We start from the raw sequence: 18,283 nt of genomic DNA, 5'->3' as shown, positions 1-18,283 counted from the left end.
TTTAGGTTGTCCAGTTTTTTTTTGACAAATAGTGCTCTACACATACTTTTGCACACTTATGCAAATATATGTCATATAGTGAAACTGTCTAGCCGTGGAATTTAAATGGAATTAAGTCAACAAATCTAGGAATTTAGAATTTTGCTATGTATTACCAAACTGACCTCCAAGATTGAGCCAAATTGATACTCCCAACAGTGATGGGGGAGACCTGCTATTTTTCTGTACTTTTGCCATTAGGAATGAATGTCAAGTTGCTGTTTTCTTACCAGTTTTTTTGTTTTGTTTTGTTTAGAAGAGAAATAGTATCTTATTTTAATGTCTTTTTTTTTTTTTTTTTGTGAGGAAGATCAGCCCTGAGCTAACATCCGTGCTAATCCTCCTCTTTTTGCTGAGGAAGACCGGCTCTGAGCTAACATCTATTGCCAATCCTCCTCCTTTTTTTTTTTCCCCAAAGCCCCAGTAGATAGTTGTACGTCATAGTTGCACATCCCTCTGGTTGCTGTATGTGGGACGCGGCCTCAGCATGGCCGGAGAAGCAGTGCGTCGGTGCGTGCCCGGGATCTGAACCCGGCCCGCCAGCAACGGAGCGCGCACACTTAACCGCTAAGCCACGGGGCCGGCCCTTAATTTCTTTTTATTTATTTATTTATTTATTTGTTGTAACCTTGGTTTATAACGTTATATAAATTTCACATGTACATCATTATACTTTGATTTCTGCATAGATTATATCATGTTCACCACCCAAAGACTAATTACATTCCATCACCACACACATGTGCCTAATCATCCCTTTCACCCTCCTCCCTCCCCTCTTCCCCTCTGGTAACCACCAATCCAATCTCTATGTGTTTGTTGTTTTTATCTTCTACTTATGAGTGAGATTATATGATATTTGACCTTCTCCCTCTGACTTATTTCACTTAGTATGATACCCTCAATGTCCATCCATGTTGTCACAAATGGCTGGATTTCATTGTTTCTTATGGCTGAGTAGTATTCCATTGTGTATATATACCACATCTTCTTTATCCATTCGTCCCTTGATGGGCACTTAGGTTGCTTCCAAGTCTTGGCTACTGTGAATAATGCTGCAATGAACACGGCTTGCATGTATCTTTATGCATTGGTGTTTTCATTTTCTTTGGATAAGCACCCAGCAGTGGAATAGCTGGATTGTATGGTAGTTCTATTCTTAATTTTTTGAGGAATCTCCATACTGTTTTCCATAGTGGCTGCACCAGTCTGCACTCCCACCAGCAGTGTATGAGAGTTCCCTTCTCTCCACATCCTCTCCAACAACTGTTGTTTCCTGTCTCGTTAATTATAGACATTCTGACGGGAGTGAGGTGGTATCTCATTGTAGTTTTGATTTGCGTTTCCCTGATAGTAAATGATATTGAGCATCTTTTCATGTGTCTGTTGGCCATCTGGATATCTTCTTTAGAGAAATGTCTGTTCAGGTCTTTTGCCCATTTTTTAATTGGGTTGTTAATTTTTTTGTTGTTGAGATGTATGAGTTCTTTTTATATTTTGGATATTAACCTCTTATCAGATATATGATTTGCAAATATCTCCTCCCAATTGTTAGGTTGTCTTTTCGTTTTGTTGATGGTTTCCTTTGCTGTGCAGAAGCTTTTTAGTTTGATGTAATACTGTTTGTTTATTTTTTTCTGTTGTTTCCCTTGCCCGGTCAGACATGGTACTTGAAAATATGTTGCTAAGACCAATGTCAAAGAGCGTACTGCCTATGTTTTCTTCTAGAAGTTTCATGGTTTCAGGTCTTACATTCGAGTCTTTAATCCATTTTGAGTTAATTTTTGTGTGTGGTGTAAGATAATAGTCTACTTTCATTTTTTTGAACGTGGCTGTCCAGTTTTCCCAACACCATTTATCGAAGAGACTTTCCTTTCTCCATGGTATGTTGTTGGCTCCCTTATTGAAAATTAGCTGTCCACAGATGTGTGGGTTCTTGTTTTAATTTCTATTTTTATGATTATGAATGAATTTAGGGATATTTTCACATATTTATTAGCCATTTGTATTTCTCTTGTCTTTAATGTCTTGTTCATAGCCTTTGCACAATTTTTCAGTTGAGTTGTTAGACTTTCTAATTAATGTTTTGTAAGAATTCTTTTTATAGTAAGCCAGTTAGTTCTTCATAATGTGGGGTATTTTGTCCGCTTCTTGGGTACACTTTTGGAGGTAAGAAGTGATGACAGCAATTATGGTTATAGTCACTCTGTAAAATCTTTTCGTATAAAGGATCCCTTAGCTTGAATCAGTTTGAGAGGCGGACTCTCCTTACATCCTTTCGTAAGTTAGCGTTAGTTTCACATGAGGCTCCAGAATTTTGTGTGTCGCTGTCAGGAACACCCACTGGGATGAGCCACCATGTGGCTGTGTATTTGTGTTGGCTGTTTTATAGGGAGATGACGGCAACTATGGGATTATACAATGAACCAATATATACATTTATTCTTCCTGGAAATGTCATCTGGCAAGCATCAGGGCCTCTCATTAAGAGCATTGGCTACATAGGGCGCTTGTTTCCCTACCCTCTCCTTCTTCCTGATCCTGCTTCTTTCTCTGAAGCAGATGCCAAAATGTGTAGAGACTCATTCTATGGTGGTTCTCGTTTGGACTCTCTGTCTCCATCCAGGGTCTGCTGTTGCTGGTTTTTAAGGCAATGCAGGATACATATCAAGTTGAAAAAGAAAAGTAATATTTCTCAAAAATGAAGCATTTAATGTCAGAAGTTAAACTTTTTTTTAATTCTAAAAACATTGGATTATGGATGGTTTGATAAAGTATCCAGTTAAATGTCAATTTCAAATGAAGTACCACATACCATGAGTTATTTTTAAACTCACACGAGGGGTGTGTTTCATGATTGTGCTTTATGAATGGGATGAAAACTTATTGTTCAGGAGTAGAATGTTTGTCAAAATATCTACCCAAGTGACAGAAAACCTAGCTTTGAGAGTCAGCCTGAGGCTATGTTATGCTGGAGAAATGGAAATTCTGTGCCTCAGAGTGATCTGAAAAAACAAACAAACAAAAAACAAGAACTTAGTATTTAGAAGAGTGTAGGTCCTACTTGAGTACCTTTACACCTTAAAGTACTGTCTTCTTATTGTGCTAAATATAATAATCCCACAGTTCTAATCATTAATGTTGCTCACTGCAGAGTGTTCACACTACCCTAGGATGGTTACAGCTGTCTCACAAATTTCCCCTTAAACTTCTCATTGGATGAAGCACTTGAGAGTGGGTCAAAGCAGGTATGATAACGTGACAGTTTTTAAAGTAGAAGACATAGTAAGCTTCATTTGGATTTTGTGGCTGTGTAATAATGTGAAAAAAATATGAATTTCTGCAATTACCCTCTTAGATCCTGAGTATCAATTCACATTTGAATAGAAGTACAGAGAAACCTTCTTTTAATATCCTCTGTCACAGTGGCTAGAAAAATGGACATACAGAGTGCAGATGAACAGGCAGAGAAAATGCCTGCAAGTTGAGACAAAAGATACTGAGTGGGGTTTAGAGATTGTAGGTTTAGTGGAGCCTTATTGGTGCTTCCTCATCGTAGAAGTAGGAGCTGTGGTGGTTTTGTTTCTGGTTTGTTTCTTTTTTTCTATAAAACACTAGAGCCTGTTTTTTCCCAGATGCTTTTCCCTCGGTTTGTTAATATTTACAGAATTCAGGACATAATAAAAATATACCAGAACCCTTTTTAAGAAAAGTGAAAAGTCTAAAATTGCCCAAGCTTTGGTTTATTTTCTAAAATTCCTAGCTCTTTATTTGTTTTTTGTGAGGAAGATCAGCCCTGAGCTAACATCCATGCCAATCCTCCTCTTTTTGCTGAGGAAGACCGGCCCTGAGCTAACATCTATTGCCAATCTTCCTCCTTTTTTTCTGCAAAGCCCCAGTAGATAGTTGTATGTCATAGTTGCATAAAATTCCTAGCTCTTGATCTGCTTGTGGTACCAAATCTTTGGATCTTTTGAGAGTCAGGAGATAATAATCCAGAAACTTGACCTCTTGAAGTGAAATGGCAGAGATTTGCCTGATTTGGTTCTCGAAGGCTGGTATGCAACTGTGTATGCATTGATGTGTGCCTGGCACACAGAAAGTCCTCAGTGAATGTGTGTTCTGTGTGGCCTGGAGAGAACGTTATCTGTAGAAGAGTTCTTAATGCACTTTGCTTTGTCCATTATTCATGATGCAACCCCTTTTTGCCTGCAAAACAGTAAATGCCTCTTGCTTTTAGTAACTTGTAAATCAAAACTCATCTGTGGTTTGCAATGCTACTGGTTATTTCTTTCTTGTTATCATATCCTCCCAAAATTTCCATTGGAGAGAATCAGTTGGGGATTTCCAAGTGAGAGGCATAAATGATTAAGATGGACAGGTAAAATTCAGAGCCAGTGTTAAATGACTGCCTGGTGTGGCCACTGATGAAAATGCAATCGCCCTCTTCTGATCAAAGTTTATAGATTTCCTATTCTGTTTTAGGGCCTTCAAGTGAAATTTTCAGAACCTGGTCTAATGTTGAGAACTACAATTTCCTTCTTCAAGTTGTACCGACACAGGTTTTTGAGAAAAGTTGTCCATTTGTCCATGTTTGGATCTCCCTGGCATCTAAGGCAGTGCCATGTCCACGCGGGCACTCAGGATGGGGTTTGGAGAATGAGAAGGGGCCAGTAACACACCTCCTGCTACAGTCTTTCCTGGGTGTCTGGCTTTTGCCACATCTGCTGCTTTTCTCTGCTGTTCCTCACAGCCCCTATGGCCTGTGATCATTAGAGCAGTGCTTCTCAAATGCTATTGTGCATCAGAATCACATGGAGGCCTTGGTAAAGCAGGTTCTGCAGGGAGTAGGGAGAGGAAATAGGAGTTGTTCAGTGGGTATAGGGTTTCAGTATTGCAAGATGAAAAAGTTCTAGAAGTCCGTTGTACAACAGTGTGAACTACGCACTTAAAAATAGTTAAGATGTGGGGCCGGCCCCGTGGCTTAGCGGTTAAGTGCGCGCCCTTCGCTACTGGCGGCCAGGGTTCGGATCCGGGGCGCACACTGACGCACTGCTTCTCCGGCCGTGCTGAGGCCGCGTCCCACATACAGCAACTAGAAGGATGTGAAACTACGGCATACAACTGTCTACTCGGGCTTTGGGGAGAAAAAGGGAAAAAAAGGAGGAAGATTGGCGATAGATGTTAGCTCAGGGCCAGTCTTCCTCAGCAAAAAGAGGAGGATTAGCATGGATGTTAGCTCAGGGCTGATCTTCACACACACACACACACACACACACACAATAGTTAAGATGGTAAAAAAATTTTAATTGGATATAAAGTGATACATTTGTCCTTACTCATGGAACTATACACTAAGGTCTATACATTGCACCGTACATAAATTATACTTCAATTAAGAAGTAAAAGCCAAAACACAAGCATATGTGGGTCTGGGCCACCTGTCCCCAGAGTTTCTGACTCCATTAGTCATGGATGGGGCCCTGGACTTTGCATTTCTATCCAGTTCCCAGTGATGCTGAGGCTGCATGATTGGGGACCATATGTTGAGTAGGCTTGACTCAGAGCTTCTTCCTGCTGCCGCTCTGCAGACCCTCATTGCTTTGCATCTTTTTTCCTGTCCCTATCTTAGAGTTCAAGCCCATGACTGTGCATGATTTGTGGAAAAAACAAGGCAGTCTGGCAATTAGTCGCATCAAGTGTAGAGTCTAAAAGAATCACTAACACGGGGCCATCAACTTTCATCTCATTGTGTTTACTTTCTGAATAAAGGCATTTACCATCTGTGGAATCAGAAGAAATCCATCACCCAGCACAAAGCATAAATCAATAATAATTTAAACCATGAATATAGAAAGCCAGAATTCTGTTCTTGGTGTGCATTGGTTAATGACAGAAGCAAATCATAGGTAGTAGAATTCCTTTAAGTTCTTAGCCACAGAATTGTTTTATTACTATTGGTTACCCCCAATACATCATCCCTTCATCATTTTGTTTCTGAGGTGAAGGTGTTTGTAAAAGTGTTCTTTTGAGCTTCATTAGGAATTTTAGATTTTCAGAGTGATCTGTTTGCATGGATCATTTATATCACAGAGCTTCATATTACCGAGAAGTGAAGTTAGGCATGGCAGTAAGCTGTGGGCGGCCCGCGAAGCTTACCCACGAGGTTTTAGAGCAGGGAGGGATTGCTCCTGCCCCGGGGTCGTTAGAGCCCGCATCATGGCGCGGGTGCTGTTTTTGCAGAGAAATAACAAATGGTGAAGGCTTAGCAATGAATTGGAAAGACATTAAAAGTGTAGAGTGGTGCTATCCAATGAGACTTGATGAAAACTGCCATGATGAAAATGTTTCCTTTAACCATTGTAGACCAGTGTGGTAGCCACTAGCCCCATGTGGCTGCTGAGTACTTAAAATGTAGCTAGTGCCACTGAGGAACTGAATTTTAAATTGTATTTAGTTTTAATTCATTTAAATAGCTCCATGTGGCTAGTGGCTGCCGCCTTGGGCAGGGCGAGTGCGCAGAGTGGCGTGAGTGTGCTGTGGTCAGTCTAGGCTGGAGAGGGGTTAGGTGAGGAGCAGGAGGGAAGTGAGAACATGGTCAGGTTGAGGAAGGCCTTAAATGTCAGGCTGAGAGGATAATTTTCTCTGGGCTATGGGACAGTATTAAAGGCTTTTGAACAGAGAGGAGGGTGTTTTGGGAAGAACATTCTTAGTGGTTCAATACAAGAGAAAGCGTAGGGGGAGGAGTCTGGAGCAGATGGACAGTCTGGGAAGTGTTAGGATGACACAGTCATGTGCTTCAGGCCTCGAGTGTGATGGCAGAGACGAGGAAGGCAAGGGCTGTGTAGCCAGGTGGATGTCTGGATGTTAGGGTGCTGGGAGCTTGCAGTGAACTTGCAAGCTTGGAGCCTAGGGGGATGGTGGGGCCCTTTTTAGGTGTTCGTGGGTCTGAGAGGAGGGGAGGTAAGACTATAATAACTTTTCTCCTGGTTGAATACTACCTGCCTGGACGAATCTTCTTAGCTGGTTTATATTGCCCTTGGTTCACTGAAATAATTCCATCTACAGACATTTTTTCCACTCGGTTTTGCTTCTGGCTCCGCCTGCTGCCTTCAGCTCTTGCTTGCTTTCTTATCCACCTGCCACCGTCTTTCTGCTTCCCCTGTGGGTCCTGGGCCCCTGTGATACCTTGCTGTTTGATCCCACAAATGGGAGTCCAAAACCAAACCACTGTCTGCCTGGCAAGGCCGCGGTTTCCAGAAGGACCGAGGCCGTGTCCTGCGCCGTGTGTATTCCACTACTGTGCTTGGCACAGGGTCTGATGTGTCTATTTACTGAATAAAAGAAAAGGAGGCACATTTCACTACCACCTCCCCAGTGCATGTGAGTCTCCCTCACACGGGACCATTGCTGCAGGAGTCTTCCAGAATGGTTCTCAGTGCCCCATCCCCCCGCCTACAGTCACACCATTGCTTAATTAACCGTTCATCCCCTTGGGGCCTGGGTTATATTCTTCAGCCTCTTAGAAACCTTCAGTGGTTCCTCACTTCCATCGGGGAAAGCCAAGTGTTTACTTCATTTAATCATCCAACTAATACGTCAGTGTCAGGTACTATTTTTATTGATAGAGACAAGCAGTGAACAAAACACAGCCTTGGTTCTTGTGAGCCAACATTCTACAGGGGAGATATGATAAATTGGTATATAATATGATAGAGAGTGATCAGTGCTGAGTGGAGAAGTAGAGCTAGGGAGGAGCGAACAGTGATGGAGAGAGGTGGGGAGTGGTGCCAGTTTAGATGATGGTAGGAGACTGCTCTGGTCAGGTGACAGTTGAGTGGAGATCTAGGTGAAGGGAGGGAGTGAGCCATGCACAGATCTAGAAGACGAGTGATAACAGCAGATGCAAAGGCCCTGAGGTAGGCATGTACTTCTTATGTTCGAGGAATAGAAGGTGGCTGGTGGGGGATGAGGAGGGTGAACAAGGGAGGGAGTGTGGTGGGAAGGAAGATAGGAGACGTAATGGGGCAAGATCATATAGGGCTTCATAGGCCACAGTAAGGACTCTGAAATTTATTCTGAGTGAAGTGGGGAGGGTTGTGAACATAGGAGTTATGTGATCTGATTTATGATTTAAGATGCCTTCTGGCTGCTGTGAGGAGACATAGACCCTAGAGGAGGGGGGCAAGGGAGACTGATTGGGGAGCTGTTGCAGTAATTAGTGAGAAGTGACGGTGGCTTGGACCAGGATGGTGAAGGTTGTGAGAAGCGATCTGCTTCGGGATGTAATTTGCAGGATTTGCCGATGGTTGTGATGTAGGTAGAGCATGAGCAAGAGAGTGGAGTTGGGTGGTGCCAAGGCTTTGGCTGAGTGACTGGAAGAATGAAGTTGTCATTTATTGAGATGAGGGGGATCATAGTTCAGAGGTGTGAATCGAAAGGTCTGCTTTGGACGTATTAAGTTTGGTATGACCACTAGATAGTGTGTTAGTTTTCTATTGCTGCTGTAACAAATTATCACAAACTTATTGGTTTGTAACAATGCAAATTTATTATCTTATAGTTCTGTAGGTCAGAAGTCCGACACAAGTCTCACTGGGCTAAAGTCAAGGTGTGGACAGGGCTGTGTTCCTTTCTGGAGGCTCTAGAGGAGAATCTGTTTCCTTGCCTTTTCCAGCTTCTAGAGGCTGCCGAGTTTCTTTGGCTTATGGTCCCCTTGGTCCGTCTTCAAAGCCAGCTATGTTGCATCTCTGATCATGTTTACATAGGCACATCTCCTTCTGACCACAGCCTGGAAAGTGTCTCTAATTTTAGGGATTCATGTGACTGACTATATTGGATCCATTTGGGTAATCCAGAATACTGAGGCCGGCCCCATGACCTGGTGGTTAAGTTCGGCATGCTCTGCTTTGGCGGCCTGGGTTCAGTTCCTGGGTGCAGACCTGTGCCACTCGTTGGTAGCCATGCTGTGGTGGTGACCCACATACAAGATAGAGGAAGATAGGCACAAGATGTTAGCTCAGGGTGAATCTTCCTCCACAAAAGCAAAAAATCCAGAATACTCTCCCCCTCTCAAGGCCCTTTGCCACATCTGTAAACCCTCTTTTGTCATGTGGGGTAACATTCACAGGTCCCAGGGGTTAGGACTTGGACATCCGTGGGAGTCTGTTGTCCTGCCCACCAGACAGCTCAGGGGGTGATGGTGAATAGGCACTTGGACACACAAAGCTGGAGTTCAGGGGAGAAGGCTGAACTTGAGATAAAATTTAGCAGTCATCAGTGTATAAATAGTTTAAAGCCATGGCATCAGATGGGGTCACCAAGGGAGTGAGTATAGTCTTACGATCAAACTCACATTCCATCTGGCCTCAGCCAGGCTTCCCTGACCAGTGAGTCGCTCCTTCTGTTGGGATGTCCCCTCCTTCCTCTGGCTGCCCTAAGCAGTGCTCTGTGGTGAGACTTAGCCCAGAGTCTGTCTCTGCTCAAGTCTCTGGTCACCTGGGCCATGACCTTCCTTCTGACCTTGTTGTTTGACTTTGCATCATGTGTGCCTTTACTTTTTATTTTATTTTTTAATAAAAGCTTTACTGAAATGTTCACATGCTGTACAGATTTCACCCATTTAAAGTGTACTATTCCATGGATTTTGGCATATTCACAAATATGTGCCACCATTATCACAGTCAATGTTAGAACATTTTCATCACCTCAAAAAGAAACCCCGTACTCTTTAGCTATCACCCCCATCCCACCCGTCCCCACAGTGCCTGCCAACCACTAATCTATTTTCTGTCTCTATAGATTTGCCTGTTCTGGATGTCTCATATAAGTGGCATCATATAATATGTGGTCTTATGTGACTGGCTGTCCTTTTAATTTAAAATCTGGATTTTGTTCTTGAAAGCTCAAGTTTTCACCATTTTTCTTTAGTTGTGTTTTTGTTGTTGTTGTTGAGGAAGATTTGCCCTGACCTAACATCTGTGCCAATTCTCCTCTTTTTTTTTTTCCCACTTGAGGAAGATTAGCCTCAAGCTAACATCTGTGCCAGTCTTCCTCTATTTTGTATGTGGGTCGCCACCACAGGATGGCTGATGAGTGGTGTAGGTCCGTGCCCAGGATTTGAACCCGCGAACCTGGGCCACCGAAGCGGAGCGCACTGAACTTAACCCCTACTCCATGGGGCCGGTCCTAATTTTTCTTTATGTTTATTCATTTATTCCTTAAAAAAAAATTTATTGAGCACTCATTATAAAGCCATCCTTTGTGTTGGGATTCTAGAAATGAAAACCTGATTAGACAGGATTCCTGTCATCAAGGAGTTCCAATTAGGGTAAGCTGACAACCACATGGCCACCGCTCTCCACTCCTGAGCTCCTGGCTGGTCTTGCTAATTGACCACAGTATTCTTTCTCCCAGATCCTGGAGGTGGCTTCTAAGTCCTTATCAACCCAGGGCCCTAAGTAGCCAGCCCAAATAATGTGTTCCTTTACCAGAAGAGATGTCACATTCCTGCTCCCTCAGGAAGGCAGATGTGCAATTGCATAAGTACAATTTGACAAGTGCCAAATTGGGCGCGTAAAGTGCTTAGGGGTTCCTTGTTAGGATGGAGGCCGTGCCTCAGCCCCTGTGAAATGTGGTTGAACGAAGTTTCGAGTGGTGAGTTGGAACTTAGCGGTTCTACCCAGGACTAAGAGAAAGAAAGATTCCAGCACTCCTGCTCAAGCAAGTTACCAGCTTGTTGAGTGCAGAGACCGTGTCTCCAGCATCCTTATATCTTCAATATCTAATGTAGTGCTTTGCTAACGTGGGCACTCGAGGCGGCTGGGGTGTTGGTAACTCTTTCAGGCCCGGGTGCCTGCTTATCATTCGACCCACCCTAAAGAGCGTCTTTTATGCCCTAAACCATTGCTTTTCCTCTTACCAGAGGCCAGGAGGGCTGAATGGGTCTTCAAGGAGTTTCTTTCCTCCCTTTCCTGGGCCTTCTAGAGAACTGCAGGGATGGCAGGGCCACTGCACTGTCACTCCAGACCACAGCTGGTCTTCTGGGGCCAGTTGATGGCACGTGCTCTCTGATTGACTACCCTTTCTGCTTTGTTTTTGTCTCATGTGGTTCCTGGATCTGCATGTGACCCTTGGCTGAGATGTGTTTTGAAATTTCTATGAATCCCTTCCTGGTGCAGCCCCAGCTTCGGGAAGTGATGCTACCTTGTGGTCAAGACCATGGACTGTTTCGAGGGCCTAGACCTTGGCAGCCGCAGAGCCCTCAGTGTCCTCATTGCTGGGGAGCACCTAGGAGAGGAGCTCGGTGGCATCATACAGCTTCCAGAGGGATGCTGCCAGAGAGGAGGGGTATGGCTCCAGGAGGAGGATGTGGGTGCTTTAGATCAACATGCCCACGGATACTGCCATGTACCCCTTATGAAAGCCACAGGCCTCACGAGAGCAGTGTCCGTTGACTCAGCGTTTCCTCTGTGCCTGGCACAGGGCTCAGTGCTTCATGTACTTTGTCTTCCTTAGGCCTCTCGGCGGTCCTCTGAGGTGTGGGTGGTCCCATCTCCATTTCACAGATGAGGAGACTGAGCCTGACAGGTGGAAGGTAGTGGATTCAGGATTTATATCCAGGAGTCTCTCTCTGCAGCCAAAGCTGACCAGAGCTCTCCCTTTATGCTTCGCTGCCTCCCAGAGCTGTGGTGACTGCCTTCTCTATTCTTGTGACCTCTTTCTGTTCCTTCTCATGACCTGTGTCCCCATGCTTCCGAGCTTCCTGTGAGTTTGGAAATGTGACCTGTGCTGTTTGTGCAACACCAGAACCAGGGCCGTGGTGCCCCTCAACCCCACGCAGCTTCCCTTTCAGGACGTCTCGCTGAGCCCTTGGCAAGGCTATTAAGTCGCTGCTGGATTTGGTTTGAAAGTGCTAGACTTGCTCCTTGAGATAATGGCGTAAAAGCACCTGCACAGCGCTTGGCACTTGGGCCCTCTCCGTCCTGTGTGCGCCCGTCCCTTCATCCCAAGGCTGATACTAAAGGAGCTTAAGTGTGAGTCATGGCCTCTCCTTCCTGCATGCTGTAGCCAGTATTCTCCTTGGGATGCTGCAGAAGTCACCACTGCAAAATCATTGCCTCCCCCTTCATTTGCTGCTGCTTCTTCCTTTTTCTTTTTTGTACTTTCTTTAGGTTTTCTTTGCTCCGTCTCAATTCCTTTCTTTTTTGCTTTCATTTAAAAACGGTTTCCAAGCAGATATGTGGAAATTAGAAAATGACCGTTGCCGCTCTTTCCTGTGAATGCTTCCCTCAAGTGTTTTTAAAGGATCACCTACTGAATCTTCCTGGCATAATTGTTCCTGATGATCTTGGCTGATGATGAATGCCCCCCATTCTCTCCCCTCCCCAGAAGTGACTGCCTTCTACCTTTCAGGGTGTGTTTTATTTAAAATTAACCTTTCTGCAGGTCGGCCCCTTTGCTCAGGAAGAGCATCTGTCCTTCCAGTCTGTGAGAGCCAAGTGTGGTAAATGTGTGTGTATGTGTGGTTAGAGCAAGAAACCCCGCGCATCCACTGGGAGGCGGCAGAAGGATTGTGATGTCGCTGGCAACCAACTCAGCATCTCCAAGATGGCAGCTGGGACCAGCCTGCTGTGTGGACATGCTTGTGCTTGAACCCGTCCAGGATAAGAGCCAGCTTCTCCATCGGGTTCTCCCCCACAGTGGTCTCGTTGTACCTACCTCCACATGGCAAGATAAGGTCCCCTAAATACGGTGGTGGCCTTCAAGGCACAGGTAGTCGCCTCGCTTTGGACGTGGCTCCACATAGAGGATAGTACTCATGAGGAGCCTTCAACAGCCGCCCTGCATCAGGGCCGAGGAGCGTCAGCTGTGAAGACACCACCCAAAGACATGTGTCAGACCTCAAGCTCTTTGGCATGACTTCCGACCAGAGGGGAGCATCCATTCATTCAACTGAGAGACCCTCCACCCAGCAAAGATGGCGTACTTTTGGAGAATTAGAGACAGGCACAAAAGAGACTCTTCCGGAGGAGAAATCCCACCTGTGCTAAGTGTGGGAAGGACAGTAGGTCATTAGGAGCAGCCACTTTAGACTCATATGACAAAACTCTGTGTGTGTGTCCTCAGGGGAAATAATTTTTCCAAGCATGTGATAGTGAGTGCCTCGCACTTGGTAGTCATGAGCTGTAAGTTTCTTATTGGGGAATGAGGGACAAAAATGCCAAGAGAAATTTGCTGGACTGCTGGCCATCTTTGTACACCTGAGGCTATGGTGATGCTACTGACTTGTGTACAGAGTTGGATCTTCAAATGCGGCTATGCTAGTTTTCAGACCTTGGGCTGTTAGATGGGGCTTCTTAGGAGATAAAATATTGCTAATGTGAAGATATACTATGAGGATCAAGTAATGATCGGGATAAGTTTGGTTAAATATGCTGTAAATATTGAAATGAAAAAAGCGACCAGAAATGAAAGGGACTAAATCCTTGGTTTTATGGATTCCATAAATGTCGTCAAAAACAGTAACACCATTATCATTAGAACCAAAAAGAATTGATTCAGTTGTTGGTCCCTGGGCACTTGTACTTCTTAGATGGTCCGAGTCCTGCGTCTGTCTTCCAGTATCCACTGCCTTTCGTCATTCGTCCCCTTCATCTTCCATTTACCTAATTTTTCAGTCTCTGACCCCCTAACCTCTATCCATGTCTCGACTTCACACTCCTGTTTTTTCTAGAACCTCTCATTTTCTGGCAAACCAACTTGTATTGACTGTTATCCTCTAGTGAACAAAAGTGTATTTGCCCTGGTGGCCTTTATTGCACGTTATTGCATGCTCTGTGTAGTTGTGGGATTGAGGAGTTACTTACATAGGAGGAGATATTCTCTGGTTGCTCCTTTGCCCTGCTGCTGTGTATCATGACGTTTCTCTCCTTTGGGGGAATCGGAGGCTGGTGCTTTGGGTCTTCTCCCCACTACCCACCTTTCTGTGACCCTCAGAGTACTAGATATTCTTTTGGACGTGGCTGGGTTTCCTCATTTTCCCGTAAAGACATTATGTGGACAATGTTTGTTCTGTTCATTCAATACCCAGACTCTTTGGTGTGGCTCAGTTCACCCCGGGCCTCTGTGCCAGGGTAACAGTGTGTGGGGAGAGTTGCCAGGCTTTAAAAACGATTGAGCTGCAATATGCTCGCTGCTGGAAGAGGATTTGATGTTCGTTCTTCAGCTGCCTTTACTTTCTGTCCTTGGTCATGTAGGTTTTTCAGATAGTTGCAGATCACGCGAACTCAGTGGGTTATATTTTTCTTTTAAAGATACTGTCTACTTAAGGATACGTATTCTAGGATGCTTATTTACTTGGGCAAAAGATGCCTGTAGGAGCCCACTTAATTTTTGCTAGAGTAGAGCCCTGACACCTGCATGTCTGTGATGTGTGGGCTCCAGCTTGGAGGAGCTCCCTGTCCAACAGTAAAGGGGCTTCTTTAAAGGTTGGTAATGCAGCCTCATAGGCCTCTCTCATAATGCCTCAAATCTCAGGATTCGGCCCTCTAAGGTAAGGCACTGTGTTATTAGGCATTTACAAATGAAGGGGAAGTCAGATCAAACTGCTTATATTGGCTCCAGCTCTATGAGAGCCAGGGCTTAGTTAAGAAGGAAGGGGAGATCACTGTGGAGAAAGAAGGGTGGGTTGGATGGACACTGTCTGAGGAAGGGAAAATAGGGGTGAGGTGCTGGGAAGGGGGTGGATTTGGGGGTGTGGGGTAGAATGAGGCCTGCACCAGGGAAATGAATGGACTCTGAAGATAAATATCTGTTTCATCATTTTTCCTGGAACTGACCCAAACTGTAGTTAAATTCCATATGTGTATTGAATAAAATAGATTGGAATTTCAGCTTTGCTTGGAATTTGCATTTGTATTGAAGAGTTAAGATTTTTGTTAAAAAAAAAAAAGAAAGCAAAGTTCAGTGTTTCCCCTACATTGGATCTGCCTTGAAGACTGTTGAACCCACATAAACCTAACACAAGGCTCCGTTTGGCTCTGGCTTTGACCCTTGGCCGCGGTCTTGTGGGCGTGCTGCTCCCCACTAGAGAAGAAGCAGAGGTGTGTGGTGAAGGCAGGGCGCTTCTGCGGATGCTGTGGCTGTCTGATTAGACCACTTCCCGCCCTGAGCCCATCTCTCTTATGTGACCTCGGACCCTTCGGTCCTTGAGAGGCCTCAGGTCAGGCCAGGGGATACCCTTCTAAGAATCCAAGGAAAGCATGAACTCTCTCTCTCCAGAAAAATGCCTAGACAGAGAATTTTTATATAAAGTGTCCAGGGTAGTGGTAGATATCTTAAGGAGTGTCCATGGGGCCCAGATTCAGAACCCTTGCTCTGGGGCACAGGTCACTGCTGAGCCACCAAGGAGTGTCCCTTAGCCCCAGCCTGCCATGTAGCTTTTTCCTGTCCGTCAAATTCACTTGTCCTTCCCCCCATTCCCTAATAGGCATGAGTCACTTGATTTTCATAGCGCCATATGCCCTGAGGTGCTCATGTGGTAGAATTATTGTCATAATTATCGTTTGTATTAAAAACCTCACTTTTCCAAAGGCTGCTTCTCTTTAAAACATATTCTAATTCCATTTTATCTTCAAGTTTGCTTACATGTTTATGGCTGGGCTGGCTCATTTGTAAAGATCTCTGGGGGATGGGAGGATTTAAAGATTCTTCATGCTTAAGTCCTATGAACTTTCTCAGAATGTGGATGGGTACATGGGCCTGATTATGGGAAATAGACTTAGATCCAGCAACAGTGATCGATGTTTTGGATTTCACATCAGAGTAGCAGAATCAACAAACCCTTGACCCTAAAATGGAAGAAGGTTTTCTGCCTTTAAAACTCCATCAAATCCTCATTCTTTAAATCCTCCATTTCTTGCAGTGCCTGCTAGCAGTGGGTGCTTTGTGGATGCTGGCAGATTTGTATTTACGTTGCCAACTGACCTGTTTCAGATTGAGTTGACCTGTTGCATACTCCCACCTCTCTATCCATGTGCCCCCATTTTGGACCTACAATGGGTCCAAAGAGGGTGGTCTCCCCTTTCTGCAAATGGACTGAGTTCAGTGTAGGTGGAATGGGGGTGTCTTCTAAGATGTTCACTAACAATGTGATAAATGAAACCACATTCTTTTTTTCAACCTGATTATTACTTGAGGTTGAGTAGGAAAATTTTTTGCAAATTATACTGTAAGAAAAAGGGCAAATTCTCAGAAGCTGTGGGAGACAGAAATATTGCTGGATCCCTTTTTAAGCTTAGGGCATAGTTTGCTAAGGATCTGTGCCAATGAGGGGGATGTGTTGGGCTCCCCGTGGCCTTTCTTCCCTTGGCAGGACTTCAGAACCCCGAGGAGCCCTGGCCACCAGTCGCCCTGGATGAGTCAGCTTCTGGGGCTGTCCAACAGCCTTAATTCTTCCTGCTGGAGCCACTGTCTGCTCCAGAAGCATCGTCAGACACACAGGAAATGTGGATGTTGATAGAAGTGGGAAGAGCTGGAGAGGTTTGTGTGCACATTAATGTGTGTTCTTAGTATCATGTGGCAGGATCTTGCGGAAGGCTTCCTGGCTACTGGAAGTCCGGGACAAGCTGGTTTTAATTTTCGAGTAAGGCAGACAGCAGGAGGAGGTGTAGTCCCCGGTGGTCTGTAAACACGTTGCATTGAGTGTGGCAGTGAGTGGGGAGGATGGAGATTTCCCCATGCCCTGGCTTGTGGGCAAATGGGAAATCACATTTCGGAAGAAAGAATCATTCTTTGCTTCATAAAGCTTATGGCAGCCTCACTTGAGCTGTTGATTTGTTTGGTTTGCAATCAGTGCTTTGTGAGAACAACTAATTTCAAGGAGGAATAATTGCTCTCAAGATGTAGCTCCCTTTCCTGTTGAGATGTTTAAGGACTTGGCATGCCACGCCTGCCCCCTTGGGTGGCTTGCTTTGCTTTTACTTGTCCTTCTTCCTCCCGAAGCCCTCTCCTGCCCCAGCTGCCCCTGGGTCGAGGGGAAGTCTGCTAATACAATGACCACCCACCGGGTCACTGCAGAGAGGTAGCAACGGCAACACTTGTGCCCTGGGAAGGGATTGTGTCTGAGCTCTCTGGCTTGAGTGGCGTCTGATGGAAATGCACGCTCCGAGTGAAATGAGACGGCCATCCACTTTACAGTTCGCCTGGAATCCGAAGGAGTGGAAGGAAAGAGGGGAGAGCCAGGAGGGCGGGCTGGTAGGAGGGTGGCCCTGCTGTTCCTAGCTTTAGTGCTTCAGACTCCTAACTGCGGTGGCCTTGGCAGCGGCAGGCGCTGTAGCACGGCAGATGGGGTGTCAGGAGGTGAAGCCGTAGGAGAGGCGGAGTGGCCTCCAGGGCACTGACTGTAAGTGCTGGGGTCCTGTCCCTTCCTTCCCTGACTACCCAGCCTAGAAACAGGGCAGTCTAGAGCCCCCAGACTTCCATCTGTTAGTCTTCTCTGGAACAGGGTGGAGTTAGGGTCCTCAGTTATTTCAATATATTCTAGCACAGCCACTTGCTGATGCTGTCAGGTAACACACGTTATAATGAGACTAGAGAACCAGGCACACACTGGAGGGAAACTCAGCTCTTGTCTGGGGGACAGCGCCATGGGCTTCCCTGAGGCCTCCCCACCTGCCGCTCCAGAATCGGGGTTATTCAGAGGTGATTGAGAATCATTTGAGAATTATGTCTATGGAAAATGTCTCAAATGCCTACCCCTGGGGGGAGTGCTGTATTTCCTCTCCGGAGTGTTGGTGAGGAATGGCCAGCACACGTATCTTAGGCCAGACAATTACAACCACCTTGATCCCTAAAATAACCTTGGTGTGTTGGAAGTGCCTTTAGATAACATGAGGCGATTCTGTCTAATGAGGTTTATAAATCATTAGTTTTTGCATGGACATTTGGGCAAGTCTGTATCCTTTTATATTTAATACCTTTGAGCTCCTGCATTTCTGTATATGAAGTTCATTATGTCTGACCTGTCATCGATAATTAGAAACAATTGCATAATGTTTTGTGCAGAGTGCTTTTGCTTACATATAAATAAGCATCGTAAGAACATAGGTAAGTGTGGGATGGTGGAATGCGGTTATTTCTTTCAATAGAATTCTGTTTTTTTGTGTGTGTGTGTGAGGAAGATCAGCTCTGAGCTAACATCCATGCCAATCCTCCTCTTTTTTGCTGAGGAGGACTGGCCCTG

The 18,283-nt window shown here is 45.1% G+C and overlaps 1 protein-coding gene across 3 annotated transcripts in view; it reads left to right on the top strand.

Annotated features, from left to right (window-relative positions):
* The window catches only part of OSBPL10 (oxysterol binding protein like 10), a 291,962-nt gene that overhangs the window by 235,723 nt on the left and 37,956 nt on the right, over nucleotides 1-18,283 (top strand). The window lies entirely within an intron of this gene.

This window comes from Ceratotherium simum, chromosome 5, assembly GCF_057802395.1.
Source record: "Ceratotherium simum simum isolate JZ-2026a chromosome 5, ASM5780239v1, whole genome shotgun sequence".
NCBI classification, from domain to species: Eukaryota; Metazoa; Chordata; class Mammalia; order Perissodactyla; family Rhinocerotidae; genus Ceratotherium; species Ceratotherium simum.
This window is presented reverse-complemented; position numbering and strand designations above follow the sequence as displayed.